The sequence below is a fragment of the Alosa alosa genome, chromosome 7 (assembly GCF_017589495.1).
Source record: "Alosa alosa isolate M-15738 ecotype Scorff River chromosome 7, AALO_Geno_1.1, whole genome shotgun sequence".
NCBI lineage: Eukaryota > Metazoa > Chordata > Actinopteri > Clupeiformes > Clupeidae > Alosa > Alosa alosa.
The window spans coordinates 30,019,043-30,039,655 of NC_063195.1; the positions used below are offsets into that span (position 1 = coordinate 30,019,043).

A 20,613-nucleotide genomic window follows, 5' to 3' on the forward strand; every position below is an offset into this window, starting at 1 on the left:
GTTATCCCGCTTATCACCCGGTTGCCACTATAGGCAATAGTGATGCCTTTATAGCACGCGGTTCCGTTTAAAAAGAAGCCAACTTGTACAACTTTCTTTGGCCCTAGGCCTATAACAGTAATAGCATGGACAGTTAGCTTGTTTACAGTTGATTCCACTGTTGCGAAGCCTGCTTCCAGGCTCAACCGTTGTCCTCATATATATATAATAACGTATATCTATGGTCGTCCTACATGGTTGTTATAGTTACCATTCATAAGCATTGATATGGAACAGTGATAAAGAATGTTAATAGACATACAGTACGACATGGACACAGAGACCTGCACTCTGTGGTTCAGCACAGCTACTCCATTTCATACTTGGGGTCCAGTGCTGTGAAGAACTGTCTGGAGCAGCAAAAGCTTCATGGGCTCTAATTAGTGTTCCACAAAAACTGCAGTGGGCATTTAGGCAAATGTACTGCAGAAACCAGGCAGTGGCAACAGGCAATTGTCAATATTTCTGAACTTATTGACATGTTTAAAGCACTTGAAGCAACCTGAGTAATGTTTTGTGCTATTTCACATCTAGAGGGAAATTACAGTTGACTTTAAATGAGAATTTGTCTGATTTCATGGAAATGGTGTGACTTAGAGAACTTGCTCGTCTGTGTAAGTTTGTGCTTGAATGTTAACTCATTGCCTGGTTGGCTCATTTTGTGTCAGATACATCGCCCGGCTCATTTTGTGTGTGTTGTTGTTTTACACATTTCTCAATCTTATCTTGGCTCATTTATGAGAATATGACCAGTCAGAGAAAAGTCCCAGAAAAAGAAAAAGAACACACTTTAAGGAACTATTTTCTCCTTCCCAGAACTGCTGCTCAAGTTCTCAGAACAGAAGCATGACTAGATTCATGACCAGTTAACTGCATACAACTGCTTTCAGCATGACCATACCATAAATATTTGTCTTTGTATTTTAGGCCCGACTGGCTTGACCAGTTTTGTTTATGAAGAACCTATGTGCCAACAGAACAGAGACTCTAGAAGTCAGTCAGGGTTAAAAATGTCTTATTGTTATCATATTAATGCTGCACAACAGCGCAAAAAATCAGGATTCAAGATTTGTTTGTTTGATTCGAGTTTGATTAATTGCATTTTTTTTTTTTCTTATATTATTATTGCTTTTCGTGATGGATATTAGCCTAAATATAAAATTATGGAATTAACATATATCATAATCAAGGAATTAAATACCAATTTGAATATATATATATATATATATATATATATATATATATATATATATATATATATATATATATATATATATATATATATATATATATACTTTTTTCCTTCTGACATACACCATCAACCCATCAACTGTCAGACCTTATATAAAGAGATGTATACCTCTCCTAATGTCTAGTAAATTCATTTAGTCCCAGGTGGACTCCGGTCAAGTTGTAGAGGCGCCTCAAGGACCATTGATGGAATAGGATGCACCACAGCTCAATTGCAAGTGTCACAACCAAGGGTCTGAATACTTACTGTATGTAAATGGAATATTTCAGTCTTTTTTATATAAATTTAAGAAACACTCCAAACACCTGTTTTTTGTGGAGTGTTGGAACATTGTGTGTAGATTGATGAGAAAAAAACATTTAAATCCATTTTAAGATGAATCTGAAACATAAACATAACAAAATGTGGAAAACTTGAAAGGGTCTGAAAACTTTCCGGTTGCACTGTATCAGCATCACATTTCTTGTCCCTAGCCCCCATCATGAGCTCATACTCTCCTCTATATGCTCTCCCTAGCCCTCATCATGAGTTCATATCTCCTCCCCATGCTCTCCCTAGCCCCTATCATGAGTTCATATCTCCTCCCCATGCCATCCTGACCATCCTGACCGATTTCGTGGCTCCAATTCCCAAGTGACGTGTAACGAAGGCCTATCTGGTCGTCGTTACTGGGAATGGGCAGGGGTGCAGACTGTGTGCTGGGAACCAATGGGAAGTCATGGTGTCTGACCTGCCATGATGAAGGTTACACTGCCTGGTACAAAAATGTGGCAACTGAGATACCAGCAACGTCACCCACATCAGCCACAGTGGGGGTGTTCCTGGATTGCGAGGCTGGTACTCTAACCTTCTCGTGTCTGTTCAGACACCCTGATCCATCTGCACACTTTCAAGGCCCGTTTTACTGAACCACTCTATCCAGCGTTTAGGATTAAGGATGCTGATGCTTATGTATTTCTGGCATAGACATATCCCACTCAATAAGTCATGTTATTGTGGCCTTTTTTTTTGTCATGACTTCATGTTTGCTATGATTATTCAATACATGATAAGATTTGTAAGTTTATGATTAATGCTTTTGAAATTCCCTGTGTATTCCTTCTGTTAGAAACTAATGAAACTTTATTGAGAATAGACATTTGAAAGAATTGGGGCAGGATAGGATGGTAAATTATTATACATTATTATATCTAGCTTTTCTGGGGCACTTATGTCTCTTTTCTGATGGCACTGGAATCAATAAAACTTTTTGCAAATGATAAATTGTTTTTAAAGATGCCCTGCCACACGTATTTCATTACTTTGTGGTAATGTCTGAAGTTCTACCATGGACTCTGTAACATTTTCTGTGGAAAACATGCCTTGGTTACCTTGTTTCAAGCCAGAGCCATAGAGAGAAAGAGTTGCGACACTCTTTGATGTCACCGCCAGTGCAGTCACGTGGTTCGTGTAAACCGCTATAGTTCCAAAACATACGCTGGCTGTCATGTTCTTCTATGGGACAGACAGCAGCGATTGCGTTATTTAACGGTAAATATATATATATAAACATACACCCTACTACTTTTTCAGCTGTTATTGCATGATTACATATTTGTTAATGTCAGTTTTGCCTTTTGAGAGGCAGGGTGACAACGAAAAAGCTGTATATTACTTAGATACGTTTTACATTTTTTGGAGGAAAAGCTTATGTTCATGTTAGCATGGACAGAAGTACAGGCTAGAACGGCTCTAACTTAAGTTTTTCTTTTCCATATCATTCATGTGATGACAGATGTCTCATGATTTTCATTTTATCATAACTGGGCTGTATTATTGATTACCGTGATTTTGCTTATAAATTCGATTCAGCCATTAGCTTACCTTCGTGCTAGCGTCTGCCGTGGTCCATTCAGCATTTGCCTAGCAGCTAGCTCACTTCTGATAAGTGGTCACCCCCAGACCACAACGTGAAACATGATCATGTTAAGACTAAAAACATATTTTTAAGATTAAGCCATTCACATATTATCAAAAGCATTATGCTTATATGTTTGGGTCTATAGGTAAGTGCAGAGCTATTAAGATTTTTCTCTACGGCTCTGGGTTAATGCACAGAGTAAGAGTAAGGTTTGCTGCAGAGAGAGTGATAGAGAACAGTGACAGGCGACACTCCCATTGGACTCCGTTGTACTTTTTTGAGAAAGAACAGTCCATTCAGCATTTACACCCACTTCTTCTGATGAGGCAGGAGTTGACCACACAACCATGATAATTTTAATATTAAGCCATGCACAAAGAATCAAATATATTAAAGAATAACAACTCATTAAGCTTGGATAAATGAATCAAATATTGTTTAATAAAAAATACTGAGTGAGACAACAAGATGTGTGTGTGTGTGTATCTAACTGGAAAAACAAGAACAAAGTGAAGGAACAGGGAGGAATATTATAAGTGATTAATACATAAAAAGAAATCCTCCACATACATCAGGCTTCAGAATGCATCAGGGCTGAAAGGAAGGACAACATTCATAATAAAGGTACCTGGCATAAGATAAAAATGAACAGTGTGGAACAAAAAAAATGTGAACAAGCATGAACAAGGAACAAGCATGAATAATATCAACAAACATACGTACAGTGGCCACAACAACGATACTGGTGGTCCAGCAAGTTCTGTTGAGACAGGGGCACAAATATATTCTAACAAGCCAGTTCACTCAGGACTGCCTAGAAAATACTTTCTCTTGCATACATCAGACTCACACCTGTGGAGTTCCACTATTCACTATGGCCAGTCACTGTAGGGCAGTTCCTCTCGACAACGCATACTAACATCCTCTTCATCTGTGTCCTGGACACTAAAAAGCAGATAAAGCGAAATAGGGCGATAATAGATTCAACAATGGACACAGCAGGTAACACTATATATAGGGCAAACCATTCACAACATATTATAACGTCGCAAATATACTATACTTTACCACACTTATAATAGCCCTGAGCAAATTCAAAAGTGGTTGAGGAGAGAGAGGGAGGGAGGATCCTTGTTTGGTTATGAACTCTGACCTCTGACCTATTCTCAAAAGTCAGAGGGCAGGTGGTTGAGGAAAAGTTGTCACCCGCTCTCTGTGATGTTCAATGGTGTCGTGGTTCATTGGTTACAACTATCATTTTGTAAATCAGTGGTCATACCATGGTTGGCTGTGCAGCATTTGGATGCACCAATCGGTCCGAGAAGGGTTACCGCATGTATGGCTTCCCCAAGGACAAAGATCGCATGAAAATATGGATGACAATGGTCAGCCGCAAAAACCTGCAAATGACCGGGACCAGCAATAGAAACAAATTAGTCACACTACTGTCTGAGTAATAAACATTTTAAAGCTCATTATGGCTTATGATAATTTTTTGTGTCAAATAATTTGTATTCTTACATGCAATCCAACAGCCCTTTCAAGGGTGTAATTAAACAAACCTTATTTCTACTAGCATCAGATACACAGTACTCAGCTGACTAGCTAACACCGCCAGGTTCAGCAGATACAACCTAAAAAAAAACCGTCCTTAATCAACCTTAATGATCCTAGTAATCTAACATCAATAATTTACCAAATAAAATATGTCAGAGATTCACTACTTAACTTCGTAATTTTTGGTGTAGCGATACCTTCTTCACAGCTCAAAAAATCGAGATAACTAAGTAGCAGGCAATGACTGAAAATCGGGTTGTCTACCAAGTTAAGAAAATATATATAAATTGCACTGTGCACATACAAATAAATATAAGCATATGCACCATAAAGGGCCTATTTATATAATATACAGAGTTGACAATTCAAAAGAGGTAGCTATTTAATGAATTTACGCCTGGATATAACGTTAACGTTACCTTTACAGAGGGCTTAAGTCAAGCTAACAAACTAGCAGGCAATCAAAACATATATATAATTACGCTGTGTACATACAAATAAAGATCAGTATATGCATCATAAAGGGCCTCTGATAAAATATAAACAGTTGACAATTCAAAACAGGTAGCTATTTAATCAATTTACCCCTGGATATAACGTTACCTTCACAGAAGGCAAGTCAAGCTAACAAACTAGCAGGCAATCGGTCGTCTACCAAGATAAAAATATATATATATAATTACGCTGTGTACATACAACAAAAGATCAGTATATGCATCATAAAGGGCCTATGATACAATATAGACAGTTGACAATTCAAAACAGGTAGCTATTTAATCAACTTACCTCAGAAGTTACTCGACAGTCAGCAATGGAAGTGAATGATGTCCAACGCCATAGAATGGCTTTTTGGAACTACGCGAGGCTGCATACCCCGGAAGTAGGCGGCAAAAAGCGTACAACGGAGTCCAATGGGACTGTCGCAACTCTTTCTCTCTATGGCTCTGTTTCAAGCCATTCTAGCGTGGTATTGAAAGCCTGCATAAAGACTCAGCTCGATTTGCACCAGTTCTCATTAATATTCAACTAGCTAAGCTGCTTGACTCTGATTGGCTAACAGCTAGTAGGTTTCCTCCATAACATGACAGCCGTTATCAACTAATTTTAGCTTCATGGCATGAACTTAGCTTGGCTAGCGAGTGCTAGCATTGTCCAAATGTGCATAAATAAAACCTGCTAGGCTAACGAGTGCATTAAACCTGTATAACATAAGACTTTCTTGAGTTGACAATAACGTTTTAGTTACGGACTGCACTGGCCGTAGACTGCCGCGATGGTCGCTGTTATCAACTAATTTTAGCTTCATGGCATGAACTTTGCTTGGCTAGCCAATGCTAGCATTGTCCAAATGTGCATAAATAAAACCTAGGCTAGCGAGTTCATTAAACCTGTAGCACTTCCTTGAGTTGACAATAACGGTGGGTTTCCACACAGCGAAACACCTTGCGATTTTCAGCCAGCGAAATTTCGCCTCGGGGGCGTGACGGCGAAACCGTCAGTGAAAACTGCAGTGTCTAGCCAGTGGTGGCAAGCGAGCTAATTAAGCTAATCAGCTAGTTCAAACGTTTAAGTACTTAATGAAGATATCCAGGGGTCTTTATGCCTCGACTAAGTTGATGTTGCCTATAAACAACAATTCATGTTCATAGAAACAACACGGTCAATAAGACAAAATATATTTCATACCTGTGTTGCAGCATGTAGCCTAGCTGTCTAGCTAGGTTTACAATGCAATCCAATGTCCTAAAATACTAGCATTTCGCCTGTCAGCTAGCTAAAAAGATTGAGTGCTTAAACTAACATATATAGTGGTCTATTTAGTGGTGTATGTGCTCTGACTAAGTTCGTGTGGCATATAAACCACAATTCGTGTTGATCCAAGTGCCAATGTTCGTGTAGAAACATTTTAATCACATAAAAATTTTCGTGTTACATCTCAGGTAGTCTCCGCCATCTTGGTCAGACTTTTTTGTAACTCCCGCCTCCAAACACAAATACGCGGACCTGATTGGTTCTCGAATGGTCCTCATTTAAATAAAGTTAAACTTTGGCCAACTTTGTTTCGCCTGCCTCTAGTCCAGGCAAAGTGAGGTCTGACCCAAAACTAATTGCAACAGAATTTATTTTCACATTTTTATATTTCAATTGATGATCTAAACACCATAGTAAAAGTCCATGAAAATCCAGTTGGTGGAAATATGTTAAAATGAGGGTTGTTTTATGCATTATCCTTCAGCAAATACTGACAAAACTGTAATTAGAATGTTGTAGAATAAGCATTCTAAAGAATATCTGACCCCATCTAACTTAACATGGAATTTTAGAATATTGCATTGTTGAGGAACATTCTTTTATTTTCAAAGAGTTAGTACATTTCTCAGGCTTATTTCAGACTGGTTTGTTGCCAACTGGAAATGGTTGTTGAGTCTTTAAATAGAGCCATGTAAGTGTTCCACAATGTTAAAGTTGTACAAACACATAGTTTTAACTTAAAAGCATTATTAAGCCTAGGAAAGTGTTTTTGGTGGTCTGATTTAGAGGTCACTGAATCATATACAGTATATCACAAGTATCAGTCCATCATTTTCCAAGACTTATAGTAATTGACCTCTTGCCCGGGGGTTGACTGAGAGACTGTCTGTCCAATCAGAGGGGCCTGTATGATGCCTCTTTACTTTGCACAATTTTGGCTAAAACAGTAATCAGACAGCACAGCATGTTTATGTAAGTGAATGAATGAAGGAAAATTGTAAAGTTAAAGATGGACATGATAATGTCCAAATTCGACAGAAAGGTGCAGATAACTGCAACTAGCCTCCAAAGAGGTGACTATTGTTGTGACGTCTGGCAAAAGGTGCTTGCTATACTAATAAATATAGTTTAAGATTAATAATTAAAATGCATGCCTATGCATGGGTCATGGTTTTACCAAAATCATAGAACAGCCAAAACTATACATATTCTAAAAGCATATGCCCTGTACATGAAATATAGCATTAATCAACTTATGTCCCATCTTCCTCCATACCATGCATAATACATACTCCTCTATTCTGTATAGGCGAATCAAGTGAACAGCTGATACATTTTGGCCTGCACTATTAAGAGAAACAAATTAAACATCATATACAACTATATATTTTCTAAAAGCATACTGTATAACCTCTAGAAGTGATGTTACACCAATTAGGACATGTCCCATCTTCCTCCATGCATTGCACAATACATTGCCCTCTATTCTGTATACAATACATTTGTATTCTGTATAGAATCTAGTGTAAAGTGGACACATTTTAGCCTATACTGTCTATGGAAAACAGATTAAATACTCTAAACTATATATTTTCTGAAATCATATAACCTCTAGAAGTGATGTGACACCAATTAGGACATGTCCCATCTTCCTCCATGCAATGCACAATACATTGCCCTCTATTCTGTATAGGCGAATCTAGTGTAAAGCGGATACATTTTAGCCTATACTGTCTATGGAAAACAGATTAAATACCCTAAACTATATATTTTCTGAAAGCATATACCCTCTAGATGAGACATTACACAATTCAAGACATTTCCCATCTTTCTCCATGCCATGCACAATACATTGCCCTCTATTCTGCAAAGGTGAATCTAGTGTAAAGTGGATACATTTTGGCCGATAATGTCCAGGGAAAACAGATTAATTTTCTAAAAGCATATGCCCTCTAGATGAGATATAATACCAGTTAAGTATTATCTTCCTCCATGCCTTGGACATGGTACATATTCCTGTTTTGCATTTACTCTGTATTAAAACACATTGATTTTAATATATCGCTGAAAAAGGTAGAGCATTCCAAAATGTTCAATGTTAACATTTAAAATCATATTATTATTTCATTTGACCATCATTTGTCCTCAGATTCACCCCTGTGGGCTGAATAGTAATTGAGATATAGGGCTATATTTGTCTAATACGCATGGTCACTATCAAATAGCTTAGGGGTTTGTCCAGTCCACATTGGGGGTGGTTTTGTTTTCAAAAGTCCGGCATCTGGCGCAAAATGGTGGATCTATATGTTTCTTAATTAGTCATGGGTGTGTTTTGGGCGTAACATCCTTTAAACCAATGAGAGTGATACTGTCATTCTCTTTAACAGCAAGCAGTGCGACTTCAAAAAGCGCATCGGTATTTTGATAGTCAGCGGCGCAGTTGAAGGAATCAGCTTGCACCCGAGACCGTATGGAACAGGTATTCCACTAAACAATGCTTTACTAAAACCAAGCAGAGTACAGCCTATAAACGCATCTGCACTCGTGTATTATTTGAACTCATTGGCAAAGTGAAACTAACTTCTCCGTGGTGTCATAGTCAACGACAAAACAGTTATACACAGTTAATTACTTTCACTATTGACTGACAATAGGTTACCATTGACAAAATAGCCTGAAAAAGGCAACACTTACCCCAATAGTGTTTAAATGACTAAATAAGAAACCTAAGGACATTTATCCTGCAGAGGAGTTGCTTACATCTCGTGACAGTGCGTCTTCAGCTGTGCTCCATACTGTATGTGCCTCTCGCCTATTCACTTTTAATTGTCATTAACAATTTGAAAATGATGGTGAATAACTACTCATTGTGAGACGTATTTCCTGATATCTTTATTATAATTATGTTCCCCATTGTAATCGTGTAATTTATAATGTTTTTATGGATGTGCGCTGGTGCACGTTCCTGTGGACGAGAAAAGCAAGGTGTAGTTGTGCACCCACCCATCACTGTTGATAATGCACTCTTAAAATAACATATAAACAACTCGCCATGGATTTCTGACCAGGTATTTCTTGGTCAGTGGCGTAATGCGTTTTAGGTAGTGTAAAACCTTAGGCCACGGCTGCCCCCAAATTACCCCTTTCTGCCCCCAAATGACCCATTTCTCAAGGTCAGATTTTACTAGATTTTTAGTATGTTATTTAGCATGTCTAACAGTACCAGAATCCATAAAAAAACTTTTGTATCAATTTTTTCTATGTTGAACCCTATATTGACCCGCCTAAAGTTACTCAACTTGCACTGGATCATCTTCCTGAATCTCAATATTATCACAAGTGTGGGCAAAAGTCAGCACCAGTCAGAGGCTACATTCATTGTTTTGCACTTTTATGATGTCATCACATCACCAAAAGTATTGGTTTTACCAAAAATATTTGTCAATATTTTAAACTACAAAAATACATACCTATAAAGTATTTTGATACAAAATACAAAGTCATTTTATTCAACCCAGTCAAATACAAATTACGAATATACAATATATTTTGTATTTGAAATATGGAATACATGTACAATAAATACTGCTCATCCCTGTAGGCATCACTTGTTCTGAGATACCATGTTTGGTTCAGGAGATATAATGAAGAATATAGGCGTAATTCAGTTATAATGGAACATTTAATAGTTGCCATGGCGATCATTAGGGTTTTTTGATAATGGTTTCATATCTGAAAATGTTCAGGGCTCCAAACTGTACAAGTTCACCAAGTTTCATGCTTATATGAAAGAATTTGACCTAATTTTCACATATCCCCTGTACTATGAAAGTTCAATAAAACTGCCACAGGTGCAGCTTTTCGCCATTGACCTATGCACAAATAATTCCAATTTTGACAATGTTCCACCACTTGGATTTTCATGGACTTTTGGTATGTGATATGGGAAGGTTTCATGAACTGAATACAACAAAAATCATTTCTGTTGCAATTAGTTTTGGGTTGGGTGATTTTTTCTCACAGATTGCCTGGACTACTCGGCGATTCGCTTTCATTTCGCCCAACCAGGGCGAATTTCGGTGTGTGGAAACACACCGTAACGTTTTACTTACGGGCACTGGTCGTAGACTGCTGCGATGGTAGCCTACTGCTCCAGGCTTCAACAGCAACCTTTTTGCAAAGCCTATAGCATTGTTCCAAAAAAATAAACTGAAGCCATGATCCTTAAGTCTGGGTTCTTGGGCAAAATGCATTGTTGAAGTTCTATTCGTGCATAGACCGTTGACATTCAGCCATCCTTGCATAGGCCTACTAAAACAGTCACAGAGCTAAACGAATTTTGTGGGCATGGTCTCAACTGGGCGAGCTCATGAATAGTAATGAGCTCATCAATTCCACGTCAATCTGAAGAACTTTTGCAATTGCCCTAATTTCTCCGCTTATTTCTTTTAGTGGCTAGAGCTGACGAAGGAGGTAGCTGTTTTGTGTGGCAGAGCACCTTTAATGTGTGATTGTATTACCAAAAGATAGATTCAGTGTAGGTAAACATGTTATAATTGTGAACACCAGATCACTGAAAACAGGCCATCGATGAAGTGATGTATGTCACATTTACTTTGATCCAGTACAACCACCACCACCACCCGTCTATTAGTAAACATACATACATGCACATATATACATTATAAAAACAAACATCATCAAATCATAGGTTATAATTCACAAGCAGGAAAAGTCACTGTGAGCATGAGAGCCCAGAGGCTACTAGAGCCGTTTTAAACTCAGCAATATGGTTCACAGTGTCAGATGTACAATTTACACTTTTAAGTACATTATTTACAGTCCACTGGAGATGTGATCTGCTGGTCTTTCAAACGGTGAAAATAGGGAACACCACAGTCACGCTCGGCATTTTCCATCTCCTCTCCCTCCGCTCCCATCGGCAGGCACTGCAGACGTTCTGCCAAGTCACTGGAAGAATCCTTAGGCGCCTGTAAAATATGGTTTCTAAAGATGCAGACAATGTATAGGCCAATATTCTACATAGACTTTTTTTATTTATTATTATTGTCGTGCAACTGAACAAAACTGTTTTAGAATGAGCTGTTTGGAATGAAGAATGTGTTTGACTTACCCCGTCATGCCCAGTCCATCTCCTCCTCAGTGATTCAGCTGAGGTCTGTCAGCCCTCTGGGTGGCGTCATCTACAGGATCCGTCTGAGGTGTCTGAGATCAGGACATGTACAGGAGGATCAAACACACAGTTGAACTATACAGATGGTGCATCACTTGGGGCTGACACACTATATCGATGGTGCATCACTTGGTGCATCACTTGGGGCTGCTGAGAGAAGCTCTCCAGTCTATATAGCACTGTATAATAAACATCAGAGACGCTTTGCTACAAGCAGAAAGTGCAGGAGCTATTAGGATATGGTGTTGGTTAGTAGGATCTTTCGTCCTTTTTTGTGATGTTTTATTTGTCAGATTTTGTCATGATTTAGTCTTTAGGTGGTTGAATGGACAGCTTAGGTTCCTTGATCTCAAACATACCCACTCCATCTCCTCGCTCAGATGCAGTCCCTCCAGCATGTTGGCGATGTCCTCATGTTCATCCCTAGTTGCCTGCTTAGGAAAATGTGATCAGATGATCTGTAAACATTTCACAGTTTAAACAAACAGTTGTCTCTGTGTGTTAGTGTGCCCCTGTATACCCAGTAATTATTTGGTGCGACTGCTACGCTATAAAAGGGGGCAGGTTTTATTTTTTTACCTGATGGCATGGGGTTATTTAAGGGGAGTGGGAAGAGGCCGCTCGGTCCTAATCCACCTGTTTACGAAGGCAAGGTGTGCCAGGCTGGGGAAGCGCGGTGTGGAGAAAGTGTTTCTCGTCTTACTGTGAGCTCTGAGATTTTCTGTGGCGCTTGAGAGGTGGATCAGGCAGCGGGGCCGACTAAACAGGAAAGACAGCTGGTTTCCTCAGAGAGCGGTATGTTTTCTTTGTACATAATCACATAACCAAAGTGTGTGGGGTATTTACCTGGACAGTAGAGGGGTTGATGCGTGTTTATTATGTTCATCTTCTCTGTCTTTTCGCACAGGCTTGTATATATTGTACTTTGTGTACACCATCAGCTGATTCATTAAAACAATACTCGCAGGAAACATTTATTTTCTTGCAGACCCAGTGGTTCCGCGCATCATTACTGACCAATGTTTGTTTTAGACTTGCGTCTGTCTATTTATTTTGTTTGTTTGTTTTAGACCTGCTTCTGTCTATTTATTTTGTTTGTTTGCGAACTGCTCAAGGGTGGGTTAAGGTGTAACTTTTCTAGCTGGCCAGCCATGCATGCGGTTTTAGGTTGGGTGTAGGGCTGCCACTAACCATTATTTTCATAGTCGATTAATCTGACGATTATTTTCTCGAATAATCGATTAGTTGTTTGATCGATAAAATGCCAGAAAATGGTGGAAGATTTTTCGATAATTGTTTTAAAATGTATTACAGTAATGAGCTCTTCATTCACTGTGTGCTTGTTGGGTTTTTCCATGATGAATTGAACTAAAGTGTGACGTGTTACTCTTAGGACAATATCTTCAATATATGCAATATCTTAGGACACTCTGTAGTAGAGTGTGGGGTGCTATAAAATCACTTAATTTGCTTATTCCATATTACAGCTCTTGTGATTGTAACTGCTTTGTTCTTTGCTGCTGACTAACAGCTATCCAAGGTGGGCGTTGTATGGTTATTTGTCTTAGCATTGTCTGTTATTCATGTCCATGGATTTGACCCTTTCTTGCTAAATCTAAAAGAAATAATAGCATTTATTTTTATATGAGATGAGCATGGATATCTGGCCTTTTTGTCCCAAAAAGACCATGTAACTATCAGAGCTGCCCTGTGTGCAGTGTCTCTCTCTCTCTCTCTCTCTCTCTCTCTCCTTATGGTGGGTGCTACATCTGTATAGACAGTACACATAGTTGTACTGAGAGCTGATATAAGAGAGTAGTTTGTAAACAGATGTATGTTCCATCTCTTCCCTTACTTACATTATCTTTACTTAATATGCTGTAGTTTTGGAGGGACTGAAGATGTTAGTTTTATGGTATGTCTATGGCACATTCCTTGGCCAGTGTAAACTGACCCATATCTGACACAGTCCCTAGCAGTACACTCCCGGCTCTGTGATTGGTGGAATTCTACACTCCTGGCTCTGTGATTGATGGCACTTTACACTCCTGGCTCTGTGATTGGTGGCACTCTACACTCCTGGCTCTGTGATTGGTGGCACCCAGGCTGCCTAATAAACGTACCCATTCCATTTCGTCAGTCAGGTGGACTCTCTGTAACATGGCAACTGTGTCATGAAGGACATCTTCTGATGCCTGCTTTTTGATGGGAAAGGATACACACTATGTTATGGTCACAATAACTCAATATCAATCTACTGTTTGATCATAGATGAATGATAACAACTATGTGGTCTAGCATACCCATTCCATCTCATACTTGGAGTCTTCTGAGAGGTACTGTGTGGATGTTCTCCATTCCTTCTGGTACAACAGAGGAAGGAGATTATCCTCTGCCTAGTACGGTTAATCAGAGCTTCTTCTGTTATTGGTTTTTATACATGATCTACTCAAACATATATAAAGATTTAAGCTACTCCACTGTATCAGATATTATTCTATGATAAACATTCCAATGAACAACAAATTGCAGTCATTATGTCAAATACTATGGATATATCTCATCAAAAGCAAGAGAAAAGAGAGAGAAGGGAGACACACATTGTAAATATGTTATGGTCACAATGACTCAATATTAACATAGATAAAGATTTAAGCTACTCCACTGTATTAGATGTTATTTTATGATAGACATTCCAATGAACAACAAATTGCTGTCATTATGTCAAATACTATGGATATATCTCATCAAAATGTCTGAAGAGAGCAAGAGAAAAGTGCTTCAGGTGAAGACTTTAGTCCTACCTTTGAGATGACTGCTCAGGCGCTGAGACTTCGCTCCAAAAGAACTCTGTTGCGGCAAAGCTCAAAGCAAGATTGTGGCGTCTTAGCCAGATCGACTGAGATTGCTAAAAGCCACATTCCTCAAGCACCAAGGCCCAGAGTACCGGGCCCAGGTCCATCTGGGCCTTGGCCTCTGTAGAATGTGGCTTTGTCAGCACGGCTCAGTCATCCTGAACAAGTCGCCACAGCTTGTTTGAGACTTGCCAGAAATGACTTCCTTTGGAACCGAAAGCTCAATTCCTGAACGAAGGAAAGTCTGTAAACATCTGTTCATATTGATTGCTATATCCCTGCCCATATATTAATATGTCAAATCACCATCGGTGCTGTCACATTCTCCTCAGGTAGTTGAAGAGGCAGCTGGTGCTGGCAAAAGGAGCTGGCTCTGTCACCCCGCTGCATGACCTGTCTGTTTTGAAAGATACAAATGCTCTCTCATTTGGTGATAAGATTGTCTTTTTTACATACTATTTGTCACACGCTATTGTTTAATTTAAGTTTGTTATTGTTGACAATTGCATCCAAAGCAACTTAATGGTAAATAATTAATACAAACATTTCATTGCCCCAGACATATTTGGGTAATTTTATGAAACGGGTGCCTTTTCCACTAGGGTGAAATTGCTCTAGTTATCCAATAACGGTCAAGTTATTGACTCAACATGCATGCTTTCAATTAGAAATCATTGCTTAGCAATGACAGTGTAAAAACATTTATGTGGTGATACGAGGTAAATGTCATGTCGCTCAACCCGGACACAAGGAAATGCCCATACACTACAGTAAATGGTTAAAAATAGTGTGATACTAGTCTTTAAGAATAGTATTTTCTTGTACATCATGTTAACAAGAACCCTTGCATTATTAGCTTTAGGCTTTACAAACACACTTTGGCTCTTTGTGTTGTGGACGAAAATGGTACCCTTTTCGTAGAATGACAAGCTCTGCAGAATCTAATAAGCTTCTAATATGTTCTAATCTAATTGATAATAGTTTTGTTTGGATTTACAGAATTTGTTAATTCCAGTATGCTTGTTGGTCATTAAACAGGTTTAAAACAACTGATGAGTGCTGCCCTTAATTCAAAACTGTTTATAAATTGTTCAAAAATTCAGCACCCAGATTAATGTGTTGAAGGCTATTCCTGCTTTTTAACTTGAGTATGCTTTAAATAGTTCTTACCTTTGCCAAATCTGGAGATTCACCTGGTTCACACCTGCTCCTCTATTACCTGAAGACAACTGAATCGTGTGATCACGGTCACCTGTAATTATAGGCTAGCTTTGCTATGAGGAAATGCCTGATCAATTTTTTTTCCAGATTCCATTACATATGAGCCCACGACAAGTTGAATCGAAAGTGAATCTTACCAGAGGGCCATCATCAACTTCAAATTAATCTCTTGGATGCTCAAATGAAGTAGCCTAGAAATCTAAACGTGCCCCTAGCGCTAGTCTAGCAACTCTCCGTTGGCTTGTGAGCTCCTGAAATCGAAACTTAATCAGGCCAATGAAATCGTGTATAGAGTCGTTAGGTGGGCTTAACATAATGATTGATGGCAGAGTTGCAACGGTTTGGCTTGAATTCCCTGCTACTTTAAAACAAATAAGATGGATGTTGCTGTTGGCGAACAGTGTGACACGAGTTAAGCTTTTTTTAAGTTGGCAAACGTTTGAACTAGCCAACTAGCTCCGCTGGTGGGAAACGCATGGGACTCATAGCGATGCCACTGTCCTATTGCGTGCAGAGGGAATTTGAAAGACAACTGATTATCCCGCCCCTCGGACTGAGCACTGTGAACGGTAAGTGCCCAGACCCTACATTTTAATGTGGGTCTGGCTCGTCAGGCTACAAATGAAGTAATGTTTGGTATGAAATGTGTTTGAATTAAAATATTCAGCATAGTCTAACCATGATTACATTGCCTCAATGCATAAGAATGGTTGGTTTATTTTGAAAAGTTTACTGAAAAGTTTTTTTGAAGAAAACTATGGTTACTACCCTCTCTATTTGGCAATCCATATTGATTCATAATTCACCACTTTATACAAGAGGGGAACCATATAAGTTTAAATGTTGAAGAGGTTTCTTAATTTGTCAAGCATTATGCTTGTTCTAGAATCTGGAAGTTGTAATATCCCCTAAAAAACTATCCAAACCAGTTTTTCAAGTTCACCAAAACATGATTATTAAGTTTCGGTTGTGTGATAGGTGAATTGGCCTGTGTGGATTCCCTCAGCTGCAATGAACAGATCAGTCAGAATGGCCAGTAATGATCCATATCCAGCTGTTTTGCAAATTATTATCATTATCATTTTTTTCTTCTTTTCTTTGAATTCCTTTCTTTTTTTGCTTTTCCTTGTTTGGCATAATACAGGTTTTAAAAACGTTATAAATCTAAAAGAATCTAAATATGGACATGTCTCCTTTAGTACTTTTGTAGCAGGAGAACAGTGAAAGTTGATTACCAGTGCACTGTGCAAGAATACAAATGAATGTATAAAATACAGATAGGCAACATAAACAAACCCTACAGGAAAAAATCTGACTGTTCATAAAGGCTAATTAATATAACCAGTAGATAACAGTAATGCAGGATACCAGGATGAGAGCAAAGAGGGAGTTGACAAATTAGTTGGAAAACCGCTCCCACAAAAGTCTGCTCTTAGGTTTTTATTGGACCATGGCTTCAACAAATGTTTTGACCCTGGTAATCATGAGCGTGTTTGCCTAGGGCGTAAACCAAAACGTTTGTTGAAGACATGGTCCAATCAGAGCAAACTCTTGTGAGTGCGGTTTTCAACTTTATTTTCTTAGTCTTTTTCAATACTCTCACCCAAAGAGGGATTTTATCTTTGAGTCTTTTTCAATACTCTCACCCAAAGAGGGATTTTATCTTTGGAGTTGAGCGTGCCTGTTCCTGTGCTAGCAAATAGATATTGTCATGAGGACAACACTGCAGCAAGTGAAACTGTCGACTACCAAAAAGAATCGAAAGGGAATCTTATCGCTCTTGTGCCACAGGCGCTCGCAGACCACATACACACCCAAACCCACACACACTACACACAAACAAGCACACACTAATCTGCTTTAGGGACAAGATCAGACACAGCATGCCTTTGGAGAAGCTAAAGCGACCAGTGCTGCAGACTCCATCAGGAGCGCTGATCTGTAACTTGTTTCATTATGGTGACAGGCATAGAGGCTACTGTACTGTAACACCAAGTCTGCATTAGCTGATCCTCTTGACCTGTTGGAATATATGTCTCTCTTCTCTCACAGCGAACATGCAGTATCTTTTATAGCATAAGTTGAAATCAGTTTATTCATCAGTGTAGGGGTAAAATGGGAAGCTATTGATGAAGTAAATTCCACAGGTACCGTGAAGTTTTGCTGTCTTATGTAAGCCAGAATCGAATTCTTATCAGAAAATGAGACTGGTAACACACCATTTGGATTTGATTATGGGGTGTGTTTTAATCTAGCCTGAAGGCCAGCCTGCCTTTACCCCACCCACAACATTTGAGGATATCAAATGCCTTAATCGTTTTCTGTCTGTCATGTCCCTTCTCCAGCGGCAGTAAACAAAATCGCACTCAGATGCTGTGGATGACTAGCCTAGAAATCTAGACGCACCCTAGCGGCGGCAAATTAATTTGCTCAGCCTGTACGTCTAGTATCAAACCATAGGGATTTCTATTGGCTGACGCCGTGGACTTCATCCAATCACAGCGCTCTATTTTGTTAGAGAGTCTTAAGGCGGGCTTAACAGGATAACGACAGTCCTGCGACTGTGAACAACAAGAAAGGTGGCTATGGCGAACAAAGAGCGGTTGTTTGAATCGGCGGCGTCCACTTTGGAGGAGTTGGACTTGTGCTTTTCTTTGAAAGTTGAGCAACACAATGCACTTAAGTCCTTACTTTCGAAGAAGGATGTATTTGCCGTTTTGCCGACCGGATACGGATATGGTCGTAGCGCTGGCCTATTGCATGCCTAGTCAGTTTGAAAGACAATTCTCTGCCCGCCCCTTGGATTAAGCGAGGTGAATGGTTAGATTCCAGACTATCCATTTCAATGATATAGGCTAGCCCGTCAGGCTAGTGGATGACTACTTCACTGTAGTTCATCTGTCCATCATTGTATAAAGCCCGCCCAAATGATTTGATTGGCCCAAACACATCTTAATCAGGCATGTAGACTTCTCATTGGAACAACTCCAGAAAAAAAATCCTGACCTCAAGTTTTGTTGGTGGGGTGGCTTCTATTCTAGTCTTTATGCTTTGAATGCATTTGAAACCCAGAAGAATGGATATCATATTTGTATAGTGCGACCAGAATACATTTATTACATTTCCATTTGACATAATGGATAAATCCAGACATACATAACATCTAAATATGTACAATATAAACAGAATACAAATTTACAGTGCTCAGGTTTGACGTGTCCAAAATTGGACACAATTAGATCACTTGTCTCATAAATTAATCTCCATCTCGTCTTCAACTGCTCCCAGCGACAGGCCCTGGAATGATTCTACCAAGCCACAGCTGGCATCTTCTGGCATCTGTGAACAAATGTCAACATGAAGGACTGAGTAGTGGAGGGATGGTTCATTAAACGTATGGAATTGAATAAAGGGCTGTTTTAAAGTCTGCATACCCAGTCCATCTGCTCTTCCTGGGGAGCCAAGCACAGACTCTGTAATGATCGGGTGACCTCATCAACAGGACCCATCTGAGGTGTCTGAGAAATGTACAAGAGGGACAAACACCTGAAAGTAATTGTGGTGAATAATTACTTAATATTAATCTTAGACTGGCAAACTTCAGGAAAAACTCAGGAAACAGTTTCTGTTACAAGCAGAGAGGGTACAAAAAAATGGTCTATGGTCTATGTAGGCCTAGCCCAGGCCTGGAAGGCCTAGGTTGGCCTGTAGCCAACTTCTCCTCTCTTCCGTTCTACATCCTTCTAGTCTTAGTCTAAGTCCAAGTCTTATTCTGACAAACATTGCAGTTTAGTTACTTTTAAATGCTTTAAACAAAGAAGAAAATGGCGCCAAAACAAGCCCACATGATTGGTTCTCCAGTTGGCATCAGACACACCTACTCACACACCTATTTCACACCTATCCATTCTAATCAGAATAGCATGAGGAGAGATATCTTATATATCAGAAATATCACTTATAGAATGTTCCAAACATTATCACAATCAAATCATTACAATCCTTGGACTGAGACTATTACAATGATACCGAACATGAATACATTTACATTTCATGACACATGGATACATTATATCAAGGTAACATCCTTTGTCCTGTGTACCTGTAGCCCTTGAACCACTACATTAGCATTCCACTGGGGGAGGGGAGGGTGTCTTTGTTTTAAACAGAAGAAGGGCCACATGGCAATTAAAATTATTGCTATCACACCTGACTGAATTGTTGACTGATGGCGTATAACTGGGAGCTGAAGTCCTATTGATATGGAACTTGATTCAATAATGTGTTTAGACTTTTTTGCATTTACACAACACAGATACACATCTTATCACAGGAGGATTTTAGCCATGATTACTATGATTCAAAGTCATGATTATCTAACAGACTAGGTTCCTTGATCTCAAACATACCCACTCCATCTCCTCACTCAGATGCAGTCCCTCCAGCATGTTGGTGATGTCCTCATGTTCATCTCTAGTTGCCTGCTTTAGTATGGGAAATGTAATTGGGCGCTCAGATTCAAACTGTTTGAAAAGTGGAAACTATTTTATCTGACAGATCTCTGGTCAAACTGGGGTGTGTGTGTTATGCAGGTGAACATACCCATTCCATCTCATTGCTTGAGTCCTCTGATGCAGGGGACTGTCTAAATCCTCTGAGTTTATCCTGGCATTAGAGATAGAGTACATTATACCCTCCTCTAATTTAATTATAATCTGATAACTCAGATACATTTTATATATTTTAAATATTTTGTATATGACGTCAAAAAAAAAAACAATTGAAAAGGAGACAGAGAAGGAGGACTTAGGCATCGCTTCTCAGTCAGGTTGTCTTGGAGAAC

The 20,613-nt window shown here is 39.1% G+C and overlaps 2 long non-coding RNA genes across 7 annotated transcripts; both read right to left on the reverse strand.

Moving 5' to 3' along the window:
- Positions 1–3,610: 3,610 nt before the first annotated feature.
- Positions 3,611–5,747, reverse strand: LOC125297020. 4 transcript variants are annotated; one of them, XR_007193920.1, is made up of 4 exons: positions 5,535–5,736; positions 4,754–4,825; positions 4,471–4,591; positions 3,611–4,136 (listed from the first exon to the last, which is right to left on the reverse strand). It is a non-coding gene; the product is annotated as an uncharacterized LOC125297020 (long non-coding RNA). The 4 variants fall into 4 exon arrangements; XR_007193919.1 differs by having other exon boundaries at positions 3,611–4,591; positions 5,535–5,747; XR_007193918.1 differs by lacking the exon at positions 4,754–4,825 and having other exon boundaries at positions 5,535–5,721.
- A 5,111-nt stretch (positions 5,748–10,858) lies between these two features.
- On the reverse strand, positions 10,859–15,933 carry LOC125297021. 3 transcript variants are annotated; one of them, XR_007193922.1, is made up of 6 exons: positions 14,499–15,933; positions 13,998–14,054; positions 13,818–13,892; positions 12,054–12,125; positions 11,635–11,726; positions 10,859–11,491 (listed from the first exon to the last, which is right to left on the reverse strand). It is a non-coding gene; the product is annotated as an uncharacterized LOC125297021 (long non-coding RNA). The 3 variants fall into 3 exon arrangements; XR_007193921.1 differs by having other exon boundaries at positions 13,998–14,057; XR_007193923.1 differs by having other exon boundaries at positions 12,054–12,128; positions 13,998–14,057.
- Positions 15,934–20,613: the final 4,680 nt, after the last annotated feature.